This window comes from Oryza sativa, chromosome 4 (genome assembly GCF_034140825.1).
Source record: "Oryza sativa Japonica Group chromosome 4, ASM3414082v1".
In the NCBI taxonomy this organism is placed as follows: domain Eukaryota; kingdom Viridiplantae; phylum Streptophyta; class Magnoliopsida; order Poales; family Poaceae; genus Oryza; species Oryza sativa.
Window position 1 is genome coordinate 33,053,006 of NC_089038.1, and position 6,000 is coordinate 33,059,005.

Here is a 6,000-nt window from a genome sequence, read left to right on the forward strand (position 1 = left end):
ACCGGTTTAAATAGTTGGAGGTTGAGATATCTGGTATTACGATTTAAGGATACGAATCAGATTTGGTCACTAATTAAGATAGTTAAAGTAAACTTATACCCCAAATCAAACCACACTACAACCAGGAACAAGAGTACAAGGCCCTAGTGTTCATCAAAAGGTATAAGTTCACCTGAGGTCCCTTAACTTGTTAATGAATCCGATTTTCGTCCTTCAACCCGAAAACCAAATACAACGCGTCCCTTAACTGTCAAAACCAATGCACATGAGGCCTCTCGGCGGTTTGGACGGTGGTTTTGGCTGACATGGCGCTTACGTGGCTAATTTGACTCGGTCTCCATCTGACGTGGTATTGATGTGGCGCTTACGTGGCAATTTGATCTAAGAAAAATAATAAACCACGTGGGACCCACATTTCAGTTTCACACATAAATTAATAAAAAATAATGGGACCCATGTGGACCCCACATGTCATTCTCACCCATCCTCTTCTTCATCATTGAGATTCGATACAACTGAATAATAAGCTAATTCGATTGAGATTTGCATCCATGGTTTGCCATTTCATCAATCTGAACGCTGACGGCCTTAGCCGCGGTCAGGGTGCGCGCACCAGAGCCCGACGACCAGCGCGCGCTCCTTCTCTGCGCCATCGAACTCGCCGTTCAGCCGCGTCGAGGATGCTGCCGCCGTGCGTGTCCCAGAACCACTGCACGAGGTGGACCGTGTTCTCGCGGCCGTTCATGACCACCGCTGGACACCGGCCGCAGGTGACCTCGAGGAGGACGACGCTGAAGCTGTCATGATGCTCATGCCCGCCGCGTAACACTTCTACCGCCCGCGACCAATCCCCCAGCGGCGGCGTGCTGCTGGAAGAAGGGAGGAGGGAGGATGAGGTAGGAGAGAGAGAGGGATAGAGAGAAGGATGAGTGAGGATGACATGTCGGGCCACATGGACCCCGCTATTTTTTAATTATTTTGTGTCTAGATGATATGTGGGTCCCATAGTTTTTATTATTTTTTCATGATCGAATTAACACGTAAGCGTTACGTCAATGCCACGTGAGACGAAGACCTAGTCAAAGGATCCACGTGCCACGTCAACCAAAACCGGGCACAATAATACTGAGGGACCCTCTTTGTACTGTTTTTGTAAGTTGAGAGATGTGTTGTGCCTAGTTTTGTGCTCAAGGGATGAATTTCGGACTCGGTGATAAATTAAGAGACCTAAAGTGAACTTTTTCCTCATCATAAAGATCCTCCAGTTCATGGTTCCCCTTTTGGCATATTGGGCCTAGTTGTTGCTATCAGGATGTATACCAACATACCAAGTCGGGGTTCGCTTTTATTATTATTATTATTATTATTTTGTGTTATAAAAGTTGAAGGTATGAAATAAGTTAGCGAAAGTTGCGTGATACATAGCTGTAACTTGTCAAGAATTTGTCGAACGTTTGGTCTGCCGTGGATTCAGTGACCCTGGGATGTACGCTTGATAAGATCAATATGATTCAAAAGAAGTACTTCCTCATTTTCTAAATGTTTGATACCGTTGACTTTTTAAACATGTTTTACCATTCATCTTATTCAAAAACTTTTGTGAAATATGTAAAACTATATGTATACATAAAAGTATATTTAACAATGAATCAAATGATAAGAAAAGAATTAATAATTACTTAAATTTTTTTAATAAGACGAACAGTCAAACATGTTTAAAAAAGTCAACGGCGTCAAACATTTAGGGATGGAGGGATTACTTGTTATATCATGTTTACACTCTGCTGCGTTGTTATTAATTAATAATTAATAGAATTATAGAAACCAGCAGTTGTTCTTGCACACACACATAAATTTGCAGATTGAACAGGGGTTGCAATATAATCGGATTTCACAAGTTTGTGTACTAGTATTTTCCTACAACCTAGGTACTGAACGATAATGTGGCATGAATTTGCATGGTACTACATAATGATTACTACTCCTTCGTTTCATATTATAAAGTAATTTTAACTTTTTCCTAATTAAACTTCTTCAAATTTTATTAAATTTATATAAAAACATAGTAATATTTTTAATACAAAATAAATATGTTATTAAAACATGTTCAATGTTAGATTTAATGAAACGAAATAGTGTTTTAAACGTTTCTAATTTTTTATATAAATTTGATCAAATTTAATAAAGTTTGACTATGAAAAAAATGTCAAAGCAATTTATAATATGAAACTGAGGGAGTAGATTGGATGATGCAATAGAGATAAACAGGGGAGCAAACATCCATCTGCAAACCAATATATACACAAAGAAGCTAGTAGCTGGTAAAAACATCATCAGTATAACTGGTATACTTGAGTGGCAAAAAGGTACTAGCTACTAATCAGTACATATACTTGACTGGCTAGCCAAAAATAGTAGTAATCAGTATATTAACAAGAACGCAGTAAAAACAGCCGACGGCAAAAATGTACTAACAGGAGTGGCTGCATGCACTGCATTCTGCATATGGACTCCCTCCCAAGGAGGCTAGGAGAAGCTAGGCAGGTGGTAGTATGGCATATGTACTCCTAAATGGTTTGTGCATAGAGCTAGTAAGAAACTCAACATCAATTATGCTTTTTTTTCAACAGCATATAGGCTAACTAAACTCGAGTGAGGGTCGATGCTTGAGTCAAAAGTCAATGAAGGCACGCCCCCAGAAAGGCAATGAGGCTCTCGTAGGTGGCGAATCCTCTCGTCCCTGGAGCGAAGCCTTGTGCCCCTGCCCGAGCAAGCTTGCAGTACACGTCCCAGTTCTTGAAGTGGTCGTCGTCGAAGGCAGTGGTGAAGATGCGAGGCGTGGGCGTATTGGGCACCAGGGATGGCCAGAGCATCACCCATGGCTGCAGAGTGGGACCATAGAGTCCAGCTGCAAAACCCATGACGATCCGCGTCAGAAGCTCCCGGAAACGGACGGCCTCCGATATGCTGACAACTGTTCTCAGCATGCTCCGCTTTGTTGCCTTCGGCTGCTGAAGGCAGAAAGGCTCCAGTAGGTATCAGACTGTCCATGGAACCACATATCTAGACTGCTTGGGTCGCCGGCGAGTCCCCTGTAATTGCCTTTGAACGGAAGCGGTCGGGTCCACTGAAGCTTCTCCGCCTCAGTGATGTCCGTGCCCAGGTCGGCATCTTGGAGCGTCTGCCATATGTTGCCGTGGAGGAAGCCGAGGAGGTAGAGGTTCTGACTTGCGAAGAGCAGTCTCACCGGCTCGCGTGTGCCTCCAGCCCAGTTAGGAGGGGTGTGCAAGACCACCACGAAGTGCATGTTGTGGTTCGGCACACTGGGAAGCACCAGAGTCTTGTACTTGCAGTAAGCCTCACCAGCAGCTGGGCCTGGGAAGATCTGACCGGCGCTGATGATGGGGACCACGCCCTGGTTCTCCGCCGCCGCCAAGTGACTGACATGTCTCTTGATGTCACTAACCATCTGCACATACGAACTTGTCATTCGCTGGCAATCCTCGTACAGCCTGAAGTGGATGTACGGACAACCGCCGCTCTCCTGCATTTGTTGCAATCGGAAAGACAGAGACATAATTATATACGTTAGTTCGTCGATTCGATCAGAGAGTAAGAGATACATAACCATTATTCAGATATATAACCCAATCAAGTGTAATCAACAACATGCGCGCGCAGAAATTGGTTATTTCGATCAAACACATTCATGCATGCGTGTATATATTCAGATAACTGACTGAATGAATGAATTAAGCGATCGTCCGATCGAGACCGATTAATTCCATCAAAACAGGAACTCATACATATGCATATATTAACACAACTCAATGAAAACGAAGCACGTAACAGTATAGAACAAAGCATATGCAGAGACTTATTAATTCCATCAAACGTACACGTATGCATTTACAGATTTTTGATCAGAAACTCATCCATATTCAAACAAAATGAGGAGACATTAAAAGGCAGGCATGCACTAGGCACGATCGATGGAGCATTAAAAGCCAAATCGTTGTTCCTTGAAACAAAAAAATGGCAAATCTCGTTCATTCAAAAAGGAGTTCGTTAAAAAAAAAACTCGTTCGTCAGCACCCCCCCCCCCCCCCCCCGGCACGGCTTGTACGGGGATCTCTCCCGGCGGCGGCGGCTGGGGTATCAGAAGAGAGCGCGGTGGCGAACATCCCGCACCGCCTCATCACCGCCCCATCCGACAATGTAAACCTAGTTTTTCTATCCGCGCGCGCGCGCCGCCGCGTGCATGGTTTAGTTTCCGGCGAACTAACTAACTAGTTAGTATCCTTCTCCCGGTCCGGGAGGGAGATCGATCGGAAGACACACGCGCCGCCGCGTGGTTTAGTTTCCGGCCAACTAACTAGCTAGTCCCAAATCCCAATCCCATGGCTATCTCCACCGCGCAGCAACCCGATACCCGGCCGGCCTCTCCCCCGGACTCACGGAGCGCACGACGAAATGCATGTGTGCCTCGCTGCTAGCCAACACCATCGAGCGCGCCGCCACCCGGCCGCCGTCGACATGCCGCCGACCCCAACCTGGTCGGCCTCTCTCCCTCGCAAACCAGCCGCGGAGCGCACGACGAACCCCCAACCCGGCGGCGTGGCCACCCTAGCCCCAGTTCCCCACCAACCCGGCCCCAACCCCTTCGTGCTTCGCGCACTAGCCCGATCAGCCCTTCAAGTTCACCGGCCGGCCGGAGCGGAGGACGACGAACACACACGCGCTCACCATTTCAGATGGATCAACACGCAGGTTGACGAATAGCAAGCACTTGCCTGAAAAAGTGGATTCATGACGGCGCGCGCGGCGGGGCCTGCTCCCAGCTGGACTCCTCTCTCCTCCCTAGCTCCGGCGGCGCGCGCTGCCGCCGGCTTCCCTCCTCCTCTCCGGCCTGTCGCCTCCCCTCCTCTTCTCCGGGCGCCTCTCTCCCTTCCCTCTCTCTCTATGCTCCAATCTCTCCGGCTTGTTGATCAAGCGCAATCCGATCCAACCCTCTCTATATATATATATCGTTCCCGTGCAACATTACATCCACCTTTCCCGTTGGCTTAGAAGCTTAGTTTGAATTGAAAAGAAAATATCTTAGCCTTTGCATACACACACCTCCAATCGCTTAACTAATTAATAATTATGACCATTAACAAACACACAAATATTATCTATCACGAAACAAATACACAAACTTTTGATATTTTATTTTTTTAAAATATGAATATGTTTGTTTTAAACAAGAGGAATATTTTATTTTCAAAGCATAGTACAATAAGAATAAATACGCACACAAGCCCTATCCGTATGATCTCTTTCGTTACAACTAACTAGGCCATTATATACCGGTAAAAGAATAATTAGCTAGTAGCGACATGGCATCTACTTGGCAGTGCAACATGTTTCTTTTGCTTCCTATTAGTGTTGGGTGATCGAGCCAGAGATTCAGCCACCGAAGAGGTTGAAGGAGCTATAGGTAGGTAGGTATAATTTTTTTATTATTCGATGTTTCACTTAATATATTTTGAATGTTTAATGTGTGCTAAAAAATATTAACAGGAGTTTAAACTGTGTTGCATTTATTTGAAACATGATATTTTACGAATATTTCGATGTTTCTACCAATGTCTTTGATGTTTCACGCATGATAGATAAATGTGTTTCAACTAAGTTAGATGAAATTGTATTTGTTTGAAACTTTTTTTTTCTAGCGACGAAACATTTCAACACGTCAACAAATGGTCGGGGCGTCCTAGTTGTTTCGGGAAAAAAAATTATAGAGGTAATTCAGGATTTCAGGGTGAATAAACTAAACATTTTTCCACGCGCCCCGCATGTATCCTTTCTTTCCACACAAGAAAGAAAGAAAATACTCCTACTCCATACATAAGAGAGAGAGAATACTACTCCAGTTGAGCGGGCCTCGGTATCACTTGGTCGTCCGATCTGCTGCTCTGTGCCCTCAACCGTCCGGATAGCACCACGCATGCACAC